Raw genomic sequence first — 22,819 nt, forward strand, 5'->3', positions numbered from 1 at the left:
TATTAAGTGGTCAGTGAAATTGTATATCGCTGTCTCAGTGGAACAGCATTTTTTGAAATCCGTTGCGTGATTCATGTATAGTCTATGTTCAGACAAAAATCATTTCACCGCTTAAATAATACGTGGCTTCACATAGGACTTAAGCTATTTGTCCTAAGAGCGCTGTGGCCAGGTGCGTTGGCCGACCGGTTCTAGGCACTTCAGTCCGGAACCACGCAACCGCTACGGTCGCAGGTTCGAATCCTGCCTCGGGCATGGATGTGTGTGATGCCCTTACATTAGTTAGGTATATGTAGTTCTAAGTTCTAGGGGACTGATGACCATAGATGTTAAGTCCCATAGTGCTCAGAGCCATTTGAACCATTTTGATTTGAACCCAAAAGCGCTGGGAGGCTGGCTCCCATAGTCGCGAACGTTCTGGCTCGTTCTTCGAGTTAAGGCAGTTGGCAGATCGTTGTCAGACGAACACGTCGAGTGTGGAGCGGCTCTGCGAAGGAGCCTGAGAAAATTTAAAGATTTAGACTGGCATGTTAGTAGTACACCCTCACAGACCTGTATACAAGCTCAATATTAACCTTTACAAACTCTTGGTAGTGTTTCGACTGAATCATAATGTAATCGTAAAAGGCGCGAAATTTAACGGTATAGTACGCTACATAGCAGCATTAAGTCTGTGCACTGAACTTCATGCGAACATAAATGCTGTCTACTGGTAATTGCTTACGGTGGCGTGTTTTTTAATGGATATAAAGCGTGATTGTTGTCATAATAAAAAATAATTAATCTGTCGCAACTATTATGAATCTGTCATTATAGTTTTTCTGTAATTTTTTAATGAATCCCCTGTATTATTTTCGATTCCTTCAGACTTTAACGCCGCGCGGGATTAACCGAGCGGTCTGAGGCAGCTGCAGTCATGGACTGTGCGGCTGGTCCCGGCGGAGGTTCGGGTCCTCCCTGGGGCATGGGTGTGTGTGTTTGTCCTTAGGATAATTTAGATTAAGTAGTGTGTAAGTTCAGGGACTGATGACCTTAGCAGTTAAGTCCCATAAGATTTCATACACAGACTTTAACAATATACGCAAAACATCCGATGCTGCCGTCCATGTGCAGATTTGTTAGTGACATTAACGTCTCGTCGAAATAATACTGATATCTTCCGAATACTGTGATCAACGAAGAACTCTAAATGCGTAATGCCTTGACCGTTAACTTAACGAACTATAATTCACTTGTATTATGACTTAGAAGTTGTAAAAGTACTTTCTTTGCCCTGGAGATTCCTCTACAAAGTCGTAAAAACTTTAACGACATTTTGTGGGCTCCTCTATGCGTAATTGCTCCCGAGAGCTGAGCTCCGCAGTACGGTCATTACGGTTATAAATCGCGCAGACTAGTCCCAGCATGATGACGCGACGTGATGGGCAAAGAGTTCTGCAGTGACCTCTCGTACTGTGCTCAGACGTCCTTAGGGACACTAGCTGAGAAGCGAGCAGGTTGGTTTCTTATAGTACTACACTAATGTGCCAAAAGTACTTATTTATTCTCCTTTGAGACTACACGGAAGAATCAGGATAAAAAATGCTATCTCTGAAGTAGACGTACGCTTAGAATGATTACGAGGGAAAATCAGATCTTGCGGTTGTAGTCGACGGAGGTTCGAGTCCTCCCTCGGGCAGGGGTTGTGTGTTGTCCATAGCGTAAGTTAGTTTAAGTTAGATTAAGCAGCGTGTAGGCTTAGGGACCGATGACATCAGCGGTTTGAACGCATAAGACCTTACCAAAAATTTCCGAAATTTCCAAATCAGATCAACAAAGGAAGTGTTCATCCTGGGCCTGTCACATGTTTAGTATTTATTATATTAATTTCAGTTGATTCAAACTATCACATAACGAAAGATTATTAGTGCATGTAGAAAGTACTATGCTTGTCTGGCAAATCAAATTACGACACGGGAGGGGTAGCACATAGCGAAAGTTCACTCATACTTCGCTTACAGCGCATCATCAAGAATATATATTAATTTTAAATAGGCTGTTTAGGTTTTTATGCTGGTAACGCCATGTAGCGCTCTATATGAAAATCACTGGCTGTAATGTGTGCAGTAGTGGCTGGTTTGGATTGTCGTTTGCTATTGTAGTGTTGGGCACACGTCCAGATTATCCACTCTCAAAACTCCGCCATCTCTCTCCGCACATCCACAACTGCTGGCGGCTCACCTCCAACTGCGCAACGCTACTCTCTGTTCACATCCAACTCCCCAACACTACAATAGCGAATATTTCAACAATGCCAACAAGCCACAGACTGTACACAGTACAGTTAGTGATTTTCATGCAGAGCGCTACGTGGCATTACCAACATAAAAACCTAAACAACCTACTTACACCTAAACAGCCTACTTACAACGCAACGCAAAAGAATCAAATATTGTCGTTAATACCATACTTCAATTACGTACATCTAACTTAACTCAGATAAATGTACTCTCTTGTTCCCACATCACGCGAATTCACGATTACTGGAAGAACAGAATATCGTACAGCAGACAATATAATGCAGCATTGTGACGAAGAATTTCTGGCCTCTTCGCACAAGAACAACGGATTTCGGTAAAAATGAATGCGGCAGAGGAAGTACAGCACCACCATGTCTTCACTGTTTTAATGAGGCTTGCGTGGTTTCAGTACTGGAAAGGCTGGTAGAGTCTGTCGGCGAAGGACACCCAACATGTGGCAAGGATTCGTCGACGAGGTCGTCCCCGTCTCTGTTAAGAAGAAGAGTCTACACTCCCTCACTTATTGGACAGTAATCGATGGCAAACGATTCGTGAACGGGCCTGAGAGGCTGGTTGACCACATACGACTGTACTTCACACTCTGCAAGAACGCCTGGCTGTGAGGAAAATTGCTCGATAATTGATTCAGCATGAAGTGATGTAAATGTTGAAACGGTTACGATACGACACTGCTCGTAACACAGTGGAACACTATGAATGGGAATGCGAGGCATGGTATAATTACGCCATGAACCAAAGTGTAAGAGTTACTCTTCAAACACTAATCAAACATTTACCGTTCACGTACTGAGTGTGGCTGACACAAGTGTAGGAATCCGTTTGTATAATAAATAATCGAAACAGCTGCCGTGAGAGCATTTATTGATAGCCTACTAGTTCACAACTCACTTCGTCATTAATGTGACAGTACACCACATGACGTAGAGAACTGCCATGTTATAGATGAATTCGTTTTTACGCTACGATCACTATAAGGTTATTGGACATCTATGTTTTATTGAGCGACGAATCCCTAGTCTAAAAAAGGTCAGTTGTTTGGTGCCTGATGACGTGACATTATACGGACGAAAATACACTACTGGCCATTAAACTGCTACACCAAGAAGAAATGCAGATGATAATCTGACATGTGACTACATATTCACGCAATTTTGGTGCGTAGATCCTGAGAAATCAGTACCCAGAACAACCACATCTGGCCTTAATAACAGCCTTGATACACCTGAGCGTTGACCTCAAACAGACCTTGAATGGCGTGTACAGGTACAGCTGCCCATGCAGCTTCAACACGATACCACACTTCATCATGAGTAGTGAGTGGCATATTGTGACGAGCCAGTTGCTCGGTCACCATTGACCAGACGTTTTCAGTTGGTGAGCGATAAAGAGAATGTGCTGGCCAGGGCGGCAGTCGAACATTTTCTGTATCCAGAAAGGCCCGTACAGGACCTACAACATGCGGTCGTGCATTATACTGCTGAAATGTGGGCTTTCGCAGGGATCGAACGAAGGGTAGAGCCGCGGGTCGCAACCAATCTGAAATGTAACGTCCACTGTCAAAGTGCCGTCAATGCGAACAAGAGATGATCGAGACGTGTAACCAATGGCACCCAATACCATCACGCCAGGTGATACGCCAGTATGGCGATGACGAATACACGCTTCCATTATGCGTTCACTGCGATATCGCCACACACGCCGATGCGAACGTCACGATTCTGTAAACAGAACCGGGATTCATCGGAAAAAATGACGTTTTGCCATTCGTGCACACAGGTTTGTCGTTGAGTACACCATCGCAGGCGCTCCTGTCTGTGATGCAGCGTCAAGGGTAACTGCAGCCGTGGTCTCCGAGCTGCTAGTCCATGATGCTGCAAACGTCGTCGAACTATTGGTTCAGATGGTTGTTGTCTTGCAAACGACCCCATCTGTTGACTCAGGGATGGAGACGTTGTTGCACGATCCGTTGGCATGCGGATAAGATGCCGGTCATCTTAGCTGCTAGTGATACGAGGCCGTTGGGATCCAGCACGGCGTTCCGTATTACCCTCCTCAACCCACAGATTCCATATTCTCATAACAGTCATTGGATCTCGACCAACGCGAGGAGCAATGTCGCGATTTGATAAACCGCTATCGCGAGTGGCTACAATCCGACCTTTATAAAAGTCGGAAACGTGGTGTTAGGCCTTTTTCCTCCTTACACATCACAACAACGTTTCACCAGGCAACGCCGGTCAACTGCTCTTTGTGTATGAGAAATCGGTTTGAAACTTTCCTCACGGCAGCACGTGTTAGGTGTCGCCGCCGGCGCGAATCTTGTGTAAATGCTCTGAAAAGCTAATCATTTGCATATCATAGCATCTTCTTCCTGTTGGCCAAAATTTCTCGTCTTTAGCACGTCATATTCACGGTGTAGCAGTTTTAATGCCAGTAGTCTAGTTGCGAACCAATAGAAGGTCAATAAATCTTCCCACAGCAGCTGCCAAAAACTCCTCCCGAACAGGAAATGAAGACCGCCGTGTCGTATTCAGTCCACAGGCGTCACTGTCTGCGGATATTGGAGGGGCATGTGGTCAGCACACCGCTCTCCCGGCCATATGTAAGTTGACGAGACCGGAGCCGCTACTTCTCAATCAAGTAGCTCCTTAGTTTGCCTCTCCAGGGCTGAGTGCATCCTGCTTCCCATCAGCACTCGGCAGACCGGATGGTCACCCACCCCGACACCTCTTAACTTCGGTGATCTGACGGGAACCGATGTTACCACTGCGGCAAGGCCGTTGGCACAGCAGCTGCTACTGTTTTTCATTATACAGATACTAATCAAACGAATGGCATCATTATGGGTCACTACGACGATTTACAATTCGTCAGAACCTCACCATTGTCAATGTTGTGGTGATGCTCGTGTACCACTATTCCCCAATGGCAGACCGTCAATACGCTTTACTATTGATCATCTTTTAAACACAGACTCCGACCGCCTTGAAAAACAAGTGGTGCAAGTAGTGGTACTTTCTACATATCCCACCCGTGAGTTTTCTTGATAATAACTGGGTTCATACAGAACCAATTATGACATACTCGATCAACCACTGGTCCTGTACCGTTCACTATATTCCCTAGACGTATGCCCTTGTCATTTCGACTTTATACGTAAGGTGAAGGAAGTATTCTGTAGTGTTCACTTAATAACTATTACAGAGAAACGTTGTGCAACAGACCGCTCTATTCGAGCTATTGACTTCCACATAGCTGGCCACAGGTTATACAGAATGCTGCTGGTTAATATGAAATACAATACAACATTGGAACGTACATCAATTTTGTATCACCATGTTCGTTATAATCCGTCTTGATTTCAAACATGTTTATTCACATGACCGGTTTCGGTTCCTCTAGAACCATCATCAGATCTGCAGTTTCGGTTACAGAAGTAACCCGTCCACACACAGCAACCCTCATATGCTGCCTCACAACATGTGAAGGTTGCTGTGTGGGGACGGGTTACTTCTGTAACCGAAACTGCAGATCTGAAGATGGTTCTAGAGGAACCGAAACCGGTCATGAGAATAAACGTTTTTCAATCAAGAAGGATTATAACTAACATTGTATAACCTTCGATTGCGGTATCCCATCAGACATTAGTCTGTTTTGCAAAATTTTGTATGGGTTGCAGCTAAGTGCAATAGTTGCCACTGTTTAAGTCTCAATCCTCGTACATGGATTCCCGCAACGTCTGGTATCACTTCGCACTAAAACACAATACAAGCACCTGCTGTCTAATATTGTATTGTATATTAGATTTTTCGGCTAAACGTACCCTCGCTGACCTAGGCTTGGACACGACAATGCCTCTCGCTATCGCTCCGTTATTGTGTCATAACAAGTTAAGGAACTCTCGTCGGACATGAAAGTCCAAACTTAGTCCTGGTAGTTTGATCTCTATACTCTTGAGCACATGCTGGATGTTAGAGAGCTGCGCGTACACATCTTGGACCTATCTCCGACCTACGTGCCAGAGGCCGCGATTAAATCATCGTTGATCAGTATACTGCCCTGTCAGTGCTTTTAGTATCTTGTGCAGCCCATGCAGCATTGCGTTCCCACATCATGACATCGAAATGGGGTTCCGCACAGTCCTTCCTAGGAGTCTCTAAATCCATAGTTCTTAGATGTACTCAATTGTTGGTGCTGTCTTCAGGTCGAAGACTGGTTTGATACAGTTCTCCACGCTAGTCTGTTCTGTGTAAATCTCTTCGTCTTTGAACAATAAAAAAGACAAACTTCAATCTGAACCCTCTTACCGTACACACACACACACACACACACACACACACACACACACACACACACACACACACACACACCACACTCACACATGCACTTCCCTCCCCTCAGAATTTACGGTTGATGGTACCCATTTGCACCCTGTTCGATTCAGTAAACCATTAACATTGTTCTGTTGCAAAGCATTTCGCAACCTTCTGTTGTCTTCCTGTCTGAGCTGTTTATCGTCCACGTTTCTCTTCCCTACACTTAAAAATAGCTTCAAAAAATATTTCCGACCCTTATTGTAAATGTTAACGAATTTTCTGTTTTTAAAAAAACACTTTTTCTGCTGTTGCCAGTCGTTATTTTATATCCTCCAAAATTCGGCTTATTGGAACACGTGAGGCAATACTGACCCTACGACGTATCTTAGAAGAAAGATTAAGAACAGGCAAACCTACGTTCCTAGCATTTGTAGACATAGAGAAAGCATTTGACAATGTTGACTGGATTATTGTCTCTCCAATTCTAAAGGAGGCAGGGGTACGATACAGGGAGCGAAAGGCTATTTACAATTTGTACAGAAACCAGAACGCAGTTATAAGAGTCGAGGGGCATAAAGGGAAGTAGTGGTTGGGAAGGGAGTGAGACAGGGTTGTCGTCTCTCCCCGATGTTATTCAATCTGTATATTGAGCAAGCAGAAAAGGAAACAAAAGAAAAATTCGGAGTAGGTATTAAAATCCATGGAGAAGAAATAAAAACTGTGAGGTTCGCCGGTGACATTGTAATTCTGTCAGAGACAGCAAAGGACTTCGAAGAGATGTTGAAGGGAATGGATAGTGTCTTGAAAGGAGGATATAAGATCAACATCAACAAAAATAAAACGACGATAATGGAATGTAGTCGAAGTAAGTCAGGTGATGCTGAGGGAATTAGATTAGGAAATGAGACACTTAAAGTAGTAAAGGCGTTTTCCTATTTGGGGAGCAAAATAACTGATGATGGTCGAAGTAGAGGGGATATAAAATGTAGACTGGCAATGGCAAAGAAAGCGTTTCTGAAGAAGAGAAATTTGTTAACCTCGAGTATGGATTTAAGTGTCAGGAAGTCGTTTCTGAAAGTATTTGTATGGAGTGTAGCCATGTATGGAAGTGACGCGTGGATGACAAATAGTTTGGACAAGAAGAGAATAGAAGGTTTCGAAATGTGGTGATACAGAAGAATGCTGAAGATTATGTGAGTAGATCACATGACTAATGACGTGGTATTGAATAGGATTGGGGAGAAGGGGAGTTTGTGGCACAACTTAACTAGAAGAAGGGATCAGTTTGTAGGACATGTTCTGAGGCATCAAGGGATCACCAATTTAGTATTGGAGGGGAGCGTGGAGGATAAAAATCGTGTAATTTCAACCACCAAAATTTAATATTCAAGCAATAGAAATTAAAATTGCAACATCAGCAAAACGATTAGAAAGTGCAGTTAATATACCAGCGCTATAAGATTTTACATTTTGGTAGTAAATAACTAAACAATAAGAAACTAAACCCAAACCATCTCATGCTACCAAAATTCTAATCAAATTAGGACTAATAATTAAAAACCCTATAGAAAGAATAAATATTAAAACAATAATAATAAAACGATTTATATTCATTTCGCCCGATATGTAATCCTCTCTATAATAAATAACCATGTATGGAGGTGACGCGTGGATGACAAATAGTTTGGACAAGAAGAGAATAGAAGCTTTCGAAAGGTGGTGCTTCAGAAGAATGCTGAAGATTAGGTGGGTAGATCACATGACTAATGAGGTGGTATTGAATAGGATTGGGGAGAAGAGGAGTTTGTGGCACAACTTAACTAGAAGAAGGGATCGGTTTGTAGGACATGTTCTGAGGCATCAAGGGATCACCAATTTAGTACTGGAGGGCAGCGTGGAGGATAAAAATCGTATAATTTCAACCACCAAAAGAGGAGATTCAGAAGGATGTAGGTTGCAGTAGGTACTGGGAGATGAAGAAGCGTTCACAAGATAGAGTAGCATGGAGAGCTGCATCAAACCAGTGTCGGGACTGAAGACCAGAACAACAATGTATTTTGATACCGAAACAGGAAAACGCATTTACCACTTCCAATTACAGATTTACTGTTGTTGTTCCCTTTACATAGCCCGATTTAATTCGTTATCACTCCATTACTCCTGTGATACTTACGCTGCACCGTATAACCACTTTTCAAAGCACTGACCATCACGTTCAACCAATAATTCAGGTAATTTGCCTTCTCTGGCGGAATTACTGTGTCATCGGCAAACTCCAAAGATTATATTTCTCCTTCCTGAACCTTTTTTTTCGGAATTTCCCTTGTTCTCCTCCACAACTGGTTCAGTGCACAGATGGAATAACATGAAGGACTGGTCACCACAGTGTGTGACTCCTAATCTGTTACTTCGCTTTTCTGTACTGTAACGGCTAAAACTGCAGTATAGATTTTGTAGAAGTTGTAAGTAACCTTTTTTCTCTGTATTTCATCCCTGTTACTTTCATGATTTCATTGGCTACATTCCAGTTAAGAGTGTCAAAAGCTTTCTCCAAGACTATAGATTTTGTAAGCGTAGGTTTGCCTTTGTTCATCGTTACCTCTTGGTTGTACTTTCGCGCACAGTTGCGTGTAATATTATGCTGACAATTATTACTTCAGTTCTGTCCAATCACAACTTAATAAAAATAAATTCATCTTGCCCGATACGTTTCCTCTTTATTATTTGCAAGGCGTCTTCAGTGGCATGGAGAATAAAAGCATTTCTATTTTGGCCACTTTGCTTTACATTTCGAACATTATATATAGTGCTTTTAAACAATTCTGGAACTTTCTGCGTATTTATTATTCAGTGATAGCGTAAATTTCTACTTACAAATTTCGTACATGTTTGTCTGCCAGTATTCTTTTCCCTTCTTAAAGGCTTTTCTTCTTCTGCTCTGAAAGTTAAATTTCGAATGAGAGAGAAGAGCATGTCTGCGAATACAATACCAAAAGAACATTAAACATAAACTAATGTTCGGCAGAAATTACTGAACTATATGAAATATAATCGTCATAAATTCTGACCGGTTTGCGCTAAGATGTTCAAACTGCACTGTTGACCGCGGGGCGTGATAGGAATTAACATGCGCACTTTCGTTTTGATGGGTTTGTCTATAAGCAAAACTGGTAGATTTAGGGGACTGAGAATCCGCATTTTGCGATCTAGAGGTCTCTTCGCCCTCAACGGGTTACTGTGTGGTGTGGAAAGTCCAGTCACGGAATAATCGGTAAGATATTCCTTGATAGCGAGTCGGCTAATGAACATTACGTGAAGGTTTTGGAGGATGATTTTATCCCCGTTGTCCGAAGTCATCCTGATTTCGCCAAGATGTGGTTCATGCAAGGCGGAGCTCAACCCCAACCTGGAGAAGCAATTTGGAAACCGCATTCTCGCTCCGGGGTATCCAGAGGCCACTGGCATGAACCTCGATTTACCGCCATTTTCTCCACACATGCGACTCCTTTTTGTGGGGCCATAATTGAAACAAGGTGTTCAGCAATTACCCCAAAACCATTGCCGAGCTGAAAGCACCCATTCAGGAGATCATCGTCAGCTTCGACTTTCCGACATCTCAGCCGGTCAAGCAGAATTTTGCTATTCGTCTGCGCCACGTCATCACTAAAGATGGCAGGCATATCGAACACGTCATGACATAAATCCAAATATCTGTTGTGACGTTTACATGTCGAATAAAGTGTTCGCAAGTCGTAGATTGTAACTAAGTTACGTTTTCTTTCATATAGTTCAATAATTGTCACCGTGTGTGAAAGTCAAACGTTGAAGAACGACCTCCCTGACAAGTGCAGTTACTTGTCAAAACAATACGAAAGAATTTGGAAAGAAATTACATTTCTGTTTATAGGCAAAAACCTTTGTGAAATTTTGTACACAGTTAACAATTTCCGGAATAAAAATTATAGGAATGACCGGGGAAAAAGTAGCTTGATTTATAAACAATATTTTTCGTCGAAAGCTCGCCGATTTATGAGTCAGTGACGTAGTGAATGCTACGCTGCGCCAGTACACAGGTAAATCTGAAAGTCTGTTTTTGTGTGTTAAACATATAAATCAAAAACATGGAGCTTCAAGTAAGAGTACATAATGCAGCTTAAGCACTCATAATGCTGTCGGGAGGTGAATACATTACTGAAGTAAACATGAATGAAAACACGACACACATTTTGCCAAAAATCTATGGGTATTATAAAAGGGGATGTTTGTGTGTAAGTTCCACATCTTCTTCTAAACCAGTGGATCAATTTCCACCAAATTTGGTACATGTATTGCTTACCGTCTGGAAAGAACCACTACGGAATAAGAACTACCTACTTCTCAAAGGAATGAGGGTAGGAGGAAAAAGAAGCTGAGCTCAATACGCGCAAATAGCAAAATATATTGATCCAATGTTTGAATATGAAAGCAATTTGTGATTTATGACAACTTTATACATAATTTCGAAGCTTTACGAGACTTTTTCTCTTTCACACCCCCAACAAAACGATAAAAAAACAAACGTTATCGCTTATTACATTTTCGCTGTTCATGTAGTAAAACTGTCACATCAGACATGACCTATTAATTTATTAATTCATCAGTAAGAACTCTATCCGCACACATTTCTTACAATTTATCCACGTATATCATTAAATGTACCCGAAAAAATATGTCACTGACGAAACATAGTTCAGGAGGTCACGTCATGAACACTGAAGTGCATGAAAAACTATTAAATCTGTACAGCCTACAGTTCACATACAGCGTACATATAAACCACTGGTTGTCACTCAAAATTTCTATTATTATAACCACACAGTTAGGAGATATGGCGTAGTAAACACTGAGCTGCCTGAAAACGGAACTACAGTGCGAATTTTGCTAGAGATACAGGTGAAACATGTACACCAATATGTACGAAATATGTCAAATACGTGTTACATTTGATTATGCCATATGTAGAAAGCTCCCTCTGATCCTCTGGATCGACTTCATCTAAACGTAGTACACATAGTTCTTGCAGTAGTATGTGGAAAGAAATACTGTGGGCGTAAGAACCACCGGCCTCCTGTTGGGATGTGATTGAGAATGTGGAATACTAGGTGGGAGGAAAAGATGGTCACACAGCAAGGGGAAAGATGGAGAGGGACACAGGTATGGGAGGCCAGGTGATGGGGTAGCAGAGGTGAAAGGGAAATAGTGAGACAAAGGGAGGAGAACAGACAAAGTAAAGAAGAGGCGACAGACAGAGAGAGGGGAAGGAGAAAATGCATGGAGGAAAAGGGAGAAGGAAATGGACAGAGAAAGGAAAGAGTAGATAAATCAGAGAGAGAGGAGGAAGAGATGAACAGAAAAAGAAATGTGGAAGAGGCGAACTGATGGAGGGGTGGGAGGAAGTGGACAGAGAGAGTGAGGAGGAGGAGATGGACAGATGGGTGGAGACAGAGGGGGAGGTGGAAATGGAAAGTGAGAAGGGGAGTAGGAGATGCACAGAGAGAGGAGCAGGAGGAGATGGAGGGGGTGAGGAGTTGTTAGAGGGTACAAAAGGAAATGCACTTAGATAGAGGAGGAGATAGAAGGCGAAGGAGCAGAGAAGGGAGTAGCAAATGGGAAGAGAGATGGGGGAGTAGCAGACAGACAGGGAGAGTGGCAGGAGAGGATGGACAGAGAGACAGGGAAAAAGGAAACGGACTAGTAGGTCTGGAATAAATACATAACTAAGCAATAGCGGGTACCCAATAAAATTATATGACGAGAGGAGGCTGTTTGCTGCATTACTTCAAATAATTTAGTCCACGTCCGCAGAATCTAACCACCACTGTCATGGGCAAATTAATACCTGTTAACTATTTTAGTAAACGGCATTTATATGTTTTAAAATCCGCTGCTCGTGGTCTAATGGTTAGCGTCGCTGCCTGTGGATCAGTGGTCTCGGGATCGATGTCGGACGGTGTTCGAAATTTTTTTAGTTCGTGGACTGGAAGTTAGTATTGTCCTAATAATATAATCTCATCTTCATCGACGCGCAAGTCGCTAATTCCTTCAGATTGAAAGGCTTGCAACAGGAGGCTGAAAAATCCCAGATGAGCTCTCCTCGCCGTTAAAGTCGCTTTTGAAGAGCGAGCGTTACTGTTACCCTTGATAACTGAGCCCGCACCCGTGAAGTGAGAAGGCCGAGAGAACCAAAATGCTGTGTCGTTTATTATTAATGTCCCCGAAAATATGCTATCGGGAATCGGCAAGCGCCCTGAGATTTTCCGTGCCAGCGACCTTCTGCGACTGCCGGGTAAGAACGGCCCGGGGTGCAGAGAGGGCACGCGAGCAGTCTTTACGCTGTCCTCTCCTCGTTCTGCTATCTGACTTTTTGCCTCTCGACCACTCGCGGTTTTCTGGAGCGCACTAAAAGCACGCGAATTTGGCGTTACGACGTACTTGACGGAAAACAAATGAGGAACTTTGCGGGCCGCTGTACATTCGCCGCAGAGCACCTTTTTTTCCTGGTCGCTAAATGAAGGCCTGTCGCCGTGCCGTGGCATTACGGAAGGGGAGGGGGAGAGGGGAGTGGGTCGGAAGGAGGGGGATATCTGGAGGGCGTCGGAGGAACGGACGGTCGAGTTACGGCGGCCCGAGGTCCAAACTGACGGAGGAGGCGCAAGCAGGTCGTCGTCATTATCGGCAGCCGCGCCGTCCCCCGGAGGCGGAAAATCTGCGGAAAATCTTAATGGCCGAGCGGGCTGCTCTGCCTCGTCGCCGAGGAGCTGACGGATGGAGGACGGCCCATTCTTTGATTCTCGTGGAAGCGCTCCGGGATGGGGCTGTGCGTCCCTGGCAAGAAGCGCCCCTGCTCTCGTAATGAGGGAATATTTCCGAGGCGTATTTTTTTATCTGATTCATGCAGAAATTTATCCACAGGCCTTCTTCTAAACAAGAGTTTCCTGGTATATAACATAAATACGTACTCATATTTATATTATCTACATGTTAATTGGCTTCTACAATTACCTTACCTGTTAAAATTTGGATCTTCAGGCCATCTTGCACATCTAACGAGACACTTGTGAGTCAACATTAGGATTTATATAGTATAAAATGGCGGGTAATAATAACATTATGACATTATAGCAATGAATACACTGCCTGACAAAAAGGTGAAGAACCTGGAAGATATGGTTCGGCGCCTATTAATTTCGTGCAGGTAAGTACATAATTAGAGTTGCAATTCTCCGCGACAGTAGAACTGCCAGTCTAATAGAGTCCGCACAGAATACGGTAGCTGATGCACAGTGACCAATTTTCGTCCAAGGCACTGCGTGAGTTCATTCGTTTATTTGGAAAGGGAGGCCTACACTGTTGACCCACTTTCGGCCAGTTGGCTGCCGACTGCAGTGATAAAATAGGGGCACATGTCCAACAATTTTTCTGTAACGATTTTACAGAAACGAATTGGTAAAAAAATTTCAATCTTGTGTTACGTATAGCTTTATATGTGATATTCATGATGAGGTGCTTATTTCCATTTACATCTACATCTCCATCTACATACATCCTCCGCAATCCACTATACGGTGCGTGGCGGAGGGTACCTCGTACCACAACTAGCATCTTCTCTCCCTGTTCCGCTCCCAAACAGAACCAGGGAAAAATGACTGCCTATATGCCTCTGTACGAGCCTTAGTCTCTCTTATTTTCTCTTTGTGGTCTTTCCGCGAAATGTAAGTTGGCGGCAGTAAACTTCTACTGCAGTCAGCCTCAAATGCTGGTTCTCTAAATTTCCTCAGTAGCGATTCACGAAGAGAACGCCTCCGTTCCTCTAGAGTCGCCCACCCGAGTTCCTGAAGCATTTCCGTAACACTTGCATGATGATCAAACCTACCAGTAACAAATCTAGCAGCCCGCCTCTGAATTGCTTATATGTCCTCCCTAAATCCGACCTGATAAGGATCCCAAACACTTGAGTAGTACTCAAGAATAGGTCGTATTAGTGTTTTAAAAGCGGTCTCCTTTACAGATGAACCACATCTTCCCAAAACTCTACCAATGAACCCAAGACGACTATCCGCCTTCCACACAACTGCCATTACATGCTTGTGCCACTTCATATGGCTCTGCAATGTTACGCCCCAATATTTAATCGACGTGACTGTGTCAAGCGCTACACTTCTAATGGAGTATTCAAACATTACCGGATTCTTTTTCCTATTCATCTGCATTAATTTACATTTACGTATATTTAGAGTAAGCTGTCATTCTTTACATCAATCACAAATCCTGTCCAAGTCACCTTGTATCCTCCTACAGTCACTCAACAACGACACCTTCCCGTACACCACAGCATCATCAGCAAACAGCCACACATTGCTATCCACCCTATCCAAAACATCATTTATGTGCATAGAAAACAACAGCGGATCTACCACAGTTCCCTGGCGCACTCCAGATGATACCCTCACCTCCGATGAACACTCACCATCGCTGACATTTAAAGAAGATATATGCGAAATTCGAAAAAGTTAGCTATGAAAAATAGGTGTCGCAATGGTTTTACGTTTAGTGCAACATAATATGTTGACGCATACGAAATTTAACCAAGATACTGAATTTTTCTTTAGACTATCACAAAACTCGGGAACATTTATCTGATGTAGCACACCCACTTGCGATCGCGGGCGCCAGCTGTAAAGCCAGATTAAATTACTCATAACTTTCATATTTCATAAACATTTCGTGACATTGGCACGAGATTTTGGCAAATGATAGCGTGCAAAGAGGAAAGTATTTTGCCAAATGGTTATTACGCACAACTTCAATACCTACTATTTCATTTGATGAACTAAAACTTTTTCGGTGAAAGAATGTAATTTTTAAGAGCCATTGTCAGATGGTGAAATGACAACTTCTGCGGATTTTGGAACAACGTAAGTGAAGAATCAGACGTTAATTTTTGTACTGTGGATGTGTTTTTTCATAAGTTATTGACCATAACTGTTCTGCGTTCCTTACTTAATAAAGTTAATAAACCACTGTTTCATAATTCTCTCGCAAATGCGTCTTCACAACATGTTCTAGCGGTGACATTGTCTAAACTCTGCTGTGTTTTGGGAAAAGAAGCAAATTTTAACATGACAAGAACAGAGATGTGGGGTTTACTGTAAATCCGGCACTGATGATGCTGCTTTCGTTAGATTTTCATCGGAATTATTTCTAGGTGCTAATGTACACTACTGGCCTTTAAAATAGTTACACTAAGAAGAAATGCAGATGATAAACGGATATTCATTGAACAAATATATTATACTAGAACTGACATAGGATTACATTTTGATGCAGTTTGGGTGCGTAGATCCTGAGAAATCAGTACCCAGAACAACCACCTCTGGACGTAATAACGGCCTTGATACGCCTGGACATTAAGACAAACAGAGCTTGGATGGCGTGTACAGGTACAGCTGCCCATGCAGCTTTAACACGATACCATAATTCATCAAGAGAAGTAACTGGCGCATTGTGACGATCCAGTTGCTCGGCCAGCATTGACCAGTCGTTTTCAATTGGAGAGAGATCTGGAGAATGTGCTGACCAGGGCAGCAGTCGAACATTTTTTTATATCCAGAAAGGCCCATACAGGACCTGCAACATGAGGTCGTCCCAAATCCTGCTGAAATGTAGGGTTTCGCAGGGATCGAATGAAGGGTAGAACCAAGGGTCGTAACAATTCTGAAATGTAACGCCTACTGTTCAAAGTGCCGTCAGTGCGAAGGACCGAGACGTGTAACCAATGGCACCCCATACCATCACGCCGGGCGATACACCAGTACGGCGATGACGAAAACACGCTTCGAATGTGGGTTCTCCGCGATGTCGCCAAACACGGATGCGGTCATCATGATGCTCTAAGCAGAACCTGGATTCATTCGAAAAAATGACGTTATTCTGCACGGCTTCTATATTAGTGACGTGCGTGTTTAGTGTTGTTACCAGGCCTGATAAAGTATATAAGGGCCATGAACAGCGTCACATGTTGAGCGATCACTGTAAAGCACATGGATATGCCTCGTACTCATATGATGTAGTGCTAAAAGCACCTGGCAGAATATCAAATGGGCCTCGCTGTGAGTTTCCATTTGACAGTCTAGTCCAGTCCTGTAATATCCATATTAGTAGGGCATTGGGATGTTGCAGGTGGGGCTATGCTGGACTGTACAGGGACGTGAGCACTGGCACATTCCTGGTCAGGCTTCCTGTAGACCAGATCTGACTACCAAAAGGAAGGATTCCTCTGCTGTGTGACAAGCACATAGTAACATTTTCGCACTTGCACCTACTATCCTGGATAAGTAACTGTATCCTTGTAGCTTTCTGTGTCATCCCTCGCTATTAATTCGAGACTACGTGGGACCAGGCTGAAGATCGACTGTTCCATGTGTAGGCTGTCGTTTCCACCATAACGCTAACGGCTTCGACTGGAGCGGTGTAGAGACTGGAAAGTACGGATTGTTGATGAATGGCATAGCATTATGTTCAGCGATGGATTGTGTTTCGCCACTACCCACAACGACCACCATCGGGGAGTATGGTGGTGACCTTGGAACACTTCCCATTCTAGTGTTAGCATCATGGTGTGGGATACCTTCGGGTATGACTTCAAGCCATGGCTGTCTGTGACTGAAGGAACTCTAATGGTACCACGACATTTGACAGGCGTCGTGTGTCCTCACGTGTTAACCCTTATAGGATAGTACTGTGGTACCGTTTTTCAAGAGAATAAGTGGTCATCCTCACATGGTCTGTGTTTCTATGAACTGTGGGTGAAGGTATGTTCTCGAAACTTCAACAAAAGCCCGTACCGAGCTACTGAGAGTCTCTCCTGCAGAGTCTTCCACTAGAGTTTATCTATCATCTCCGTAACGCTTTCGCTATTACTGAATGATCCTGTAACGAATCGTGCTGCTCTCCGTTGGATCTTCTCTATCACTTCTGTCAACCCTATCTGGCACGGACCCACACTGGTGAGCAACATTCAAGCAATAGGCCAACAAGTGTACTGTAACCTACTTCCTTTGTTTTCGGATCGCATTTCCTTAGGTTTCTCCCAATAAATCTAATAGGTACTTCTACTATCGTAAAAATCGTTTAAAGAATAGCAGCTGCAAATTTTATTTAATTGCAATCTTTAATTTATTAATGTCTATTTATTCAAAATTCGCAATTGCCGAATAATATGAATCTTCGACCATTCGATTCATGTTGTAATGGTACTTGAATTACGTAACCATTACGGCACCTCACCTCAACCTTTCGATACCAGCCACATTCTACTGTGTTTCTGTAAAATACACTCCTGGAAATTGAAATAAGAACACCGTGAATTCATTGTCCCAGGAAGGGGAAACTTTATTGACACATTCCTGGGGTCAGATACATCACATGATCACACTGACAGAACCACAGGCACATAGACATAGGCAACAGAGCATGCACAATGTCGGCACTAGTACAGTGTATATCCACCTTTCGCAGCAATGCAGGCTGCTATTCTCCCATGGAGACGACCGTAGAGATGCTGGATGTAGTCCTGTGGAACAGCTTGCCATGACATTTCCACCTGGCGCCTCAGTTGGACCAGCGTTAGTGCTGGACGTGGAGACGACGTGAGACGACGCTTCATCCAGTCCCAAACATGCTCAGTGGGGCACAGATCCGGAGATCTTGCTGGCCAGGGTAGTTGACTTACACCTTCTAGAGCACGTTGGGTGGCACGGGATACATGCGGACGTGCATTGTCCTGTTGGAACAGCAAGTTCCCTTGCCGGTCTAGGAATGGTAGAACGATGGATTCGATGACGGTTTGGATGTACCGTGCACTGTTCAGTGTACCCTCGACGATCACCAGAGGTGTACGGCCAGTAGGAGATCGCTCCCCAAACCATGATGCCGGGTGTTGGCCCTGTGTGCCTCGGTCGTATGCAGTCCTGATTGTGACGCTCACCTGCACGGCACCAAACACGCATACGACCATCATTGGCACCAAGGCAGAAGCGACTCTCATCGCTGAAGACGACACGTCTCCATTCGTCCCTCCATTCACGCCTGTCGCGACACCACTGAAGGCGGCCTGCACGGTGTTGGGGCGTGAGCGGAAGACGGCCTAACGGTGTGCGGGACCGTAGCCCAGCTTCATGGAGCCGGTTGCGAATGGTCCTCGCCGATACCCCAGGAGCAACAGTGTCCCTAATTTGCTGGAAAGTGGCGGCGCGGTCCCCTACGGCACTGCATAGGATCCTACGGTATTGGCGTGCATCCGTGCGTCGCTGCGGTCCGGCCCCAGGTCGACGGGCACGTGCACCTTCCGCCGACCACTGGCGACAACATCGATGTACTGTGGAGACCTCACGCCCCACGTGTTGAGCAATTCGGCGGTACGTCCACCCGGCCTCCCGTATGTCCACTATACGCACTCGCTCAAAGTCCGTCAACTGCACTTACGGTTCACGTCCACGCTGTCGCGGAATGCTACCAGTGTTAAAGACTGCGATGGAGCTCCGTATGCCACGGCAAACTGGCTGACACTGACGGCGGCGGTGCACAGCTAGCGCCATTCGACGGCCAACACCGCGGTTCCGTGTGTCTCCGCTGTGCCTTGCGTGTGATCATTGCTTGTACAGCCCTCTCGCAGTGTCCGGAGCAAGTATGGTGGGCCTGTCACACCGGTGTCACTGTGTTCTTTTTTCCATTTCCAGGAGTGTATTATAACCATTCAATGAATGGAGAAACTTTTGATGTATCGCGTAATGATCATCATTCAAAGATAAGGGAAATAAGAGCTCGTACTGATGCGTTCAGACAGTCGTTTTTCCCTCGCGCAATCTGCGAGTGGAACGGAAGGGGGCAAATTGTGCCCTTCGCCATACAACGCTTGGTGGCCAGCGGAGTATAAATGTATATGCAGATTGTAGAAAAGGTAGGCCAGTAGCCTAATATCTCTGGCTTTCTAAAACACAGTGAATATTTAACCAATTTATTCAAGAATATATAAGCAAAGACATAAATATATAAACAAAGATATATATATATATATATATATATATATATATATATATATATATATATATATGCTGCTACCGTTTTCTCGTGTAACTATGGAGTACTTATGGTGTGACGCGATCGAAAGTAATCGGCCACTTTGATCTCCAATAACGCATGTACTATTCAAGTTACAAGCCTGTAAATTATACCAAGTTAGGTTTACACTGATAGCTTCTTAAAGACACGTCGATCGACAAAATCGGTTAAACCCTTTAGGTTTTGAAAATTCGTCGCTGGGTGTTACTTGTATAATTTACAGTTAGATACTAAACTTTAAACTAATCAATATATTGAAAATCTGAACACACCACCAGAATCGTCGTGCAAGTGATGGATAATGTACGTGTTTCTTTTTAAGGTATTATGATTCCTCTGGCTACTATTAATTTCTATATGAACTGCGAAATGTCTGCCATTATGGTTTCACGAAGTCCACCATCTTCGGCACTCCCTGCAAGTCTTCTTCATTGACTCAGCGTAGCCATGGAATTCCCAGCCACACTGTCAGTCTGGACCCCAGCTACAGTTTGGAGCCACGTGGCCGCTGACGAGCCGCGGCCCGCCGAGAAGCGCCAACACGGCCCAGCCAACTCCTAACTGGCCTCACAACTCCCCCCTTACCTCACACAGTACATACATCCACGCCAGAGTGGCTGCGATGTCATACTGGCAAGTTACTCGTAAAAATGACACGATTTTGTAATGACTACAGTAACATCAAATACCATCACACCTTGTCAACCAGTGAAATATTTCGTTTCCTGTTCGTATGCTGAGTGCTTCTCTTTTTTTCATCAGGCAGTGTATATCGAATTCGGTAAAGGTTAGTCTTGAAACGTCCTGGCAGATTAAAACTGTGTGCCCGACCGAGACTCGAACTCGGGACCATTGCCTTTCGCGGGCAAGTGCTCTACCATCTGCGCTACCGAAGCACGACTCACGCCCGGTACTCACAGCTTTACTTCTGCCAGTACCTCGTCTCCTACCTTCCAAACTTTACAGAAGCTCTCCTGCGAACTTTGCAGAACTAGCACTCCTGAAAGAAAGGATACTGCGGAGACATGGCTTATCCATAGCCTGGGGGAAGTTTCCAGAATGAGATTTTCACTCTGCACCGGAGTGTGCGCTGATATGAAACTTCCTGGCAGATTATAACTGTGTGCTCGACCGAGACTCGAACTCGGGAACTTGCCTTTCGCGGGCAAGTGCTCTACCATCTGAGCTAACGAAGCACGACTCACGCCCGGTAGTCACAGCTTTACTTCTGCCAGTACCTCGTCTCCTACCTTCCAAACTTTACAGAAGCTCTCCTGCGCACCTTGCAGAACTAGCACTCCTGGAAGAAAGGATATTGCGGAGACATGGCTTAGCCACAGCCTGGGAGATGTTTCCAGAATGAGATTTTCACTCTGCAGCGCACACTCTGCGTCGCTCCCTGCTGACAAATATCGCAACTATCTCTTTCTCTCTGGATGGACCTTCGCCAATCAAACTCTCTCTACGCTTTGATGAAGTCAAGGTCTCCTATCCGCCCCTAGTCTAACTGTTGGTGTGGTATACCAGTCAGATAACCAGTCCAACGTGTGGCTACTCAATATTCGCTCGCAGACGTTTAACTAGTACCGTACTCTGTCCATGTTCACACCGCACAATAAGTGCGGCAGCAAACACAGTGAACAACACTTAATCGCGAGCGATTCGGTATAGAGTATCACTCTGATTCACTAACGACAGAGGTGTTCTCCCAGTGAAGTACTGAGGAGAGACTTTGTTCCTCGCTCTTTGCATACAGGTACGAGCGCACTCGTTCTCGTTACGTGTTCCCACTCCAAGAGCGACAACGGAATGGCCCCATTTTCTGGAAAAACTGCAAGGGTATATCATTCGCTGTCTTCCCTCACTCCTCTGGCTCTTTGTGTCAGAAATACACCGCCAATCAGCATTGCTCTTTTAAATGGGAGAATTACGTTTCGCTTAAGTAGACCAATGCGAAAATACGTAGCATATCTGTTAGGCGTATATTGTCCTCCTGTGAGAACTCCGTAACTATGCAGTCGGTCCATCAAAAAATGCGTCTTCTTGGCGCTCACACAAAATGTAGCGGACTTTGCTTTTAAGTCGAACATGGGGGTTGTTATCCCTTCGCTCTGGCAAAAGCTGTCCTCTCTCTGGTCTGTCGCTCCGGCCGAAGTAGGTGTGTGTTGACTCATCCGTCTGAAGGGACGGGCCTCCAAGCGGGCTGGTTTCCTCTTTAGAACGAAATTCCTGTGGCCTTTCTGTATGCCATCCTCGATTTTGTCAACCTCAGTGCGCACTTGCGATTTACTTATTAGATTTGCATATCGCTTGCATGAATTCATACAAGACTGATTCTACCTTATCGAGTATGAGTTGTAATGAAGCCTCTTCATGGCCAGAATACGATTGTGAGGACGGAATATGTAAGCAATGAAGGTGAGGATACCACGCCACCTTAAAATAGTACCGAGCTTAGAACTTGGAATCTGATGATTAGACATAATATTGGCCAAATCAGACAGTGCTTCACGGTTTAGAAGTAAGAAAATGTTGCAGAGAAAGTGATATTGTTGTGTTGAGTGTTATTTCTACTAATCAGGATGTAACACGTTAGCTTTACAATTGTCCTGAATTTGACATGTCACACACTATGTGAACGAGTGTGTCTCATTGACAATAGTACAGTAAATAAACCAATTTTGTACAGCTCTGTCATAGATGTGCTCTGTGACAGAATAAGGGTCCACTTGTAGTCCATTAATTTTTTCTAGTGAGGCTAACGCACTCATGGTGTTTTTGCTGAATAAGGGTCCACTACTAGCCCATTAATTTATTCTTGTGTCGTTAACGCACTCACAAGGTGTTGTTGCTGATGTCTGACGAATGTAAAAGGGGTGTGGTGTCAGAAGCTTGTAGCCAGCTAACAGACATTTCGACACTACAGTCAAATCATAAAGTTCAGGAAGTACCATAGCACCGCCACAGCCAGTCCCAAAGGCAGTTGAGAAAGGAGAAGAGGAGGAGTAACATCTTTTTTTTTTTAAAAAAAAAAACCTTTTTCCA

Source organism: Schistocerca gregaria, chromosome 6, assembly GCF_023897955.1.
Source record: "Schistocerca gregaria isolate iqSchGreg1 chromosome 6, iqSchGreg1.2, whole genome shotgun sequence".
Taxonomy (NCBI): Eukaryota; Metazoa; Arthropoda; class Insecta; order Orthoptera; family Acrididae; genus Schistocerca; species Schistocerca gregaria.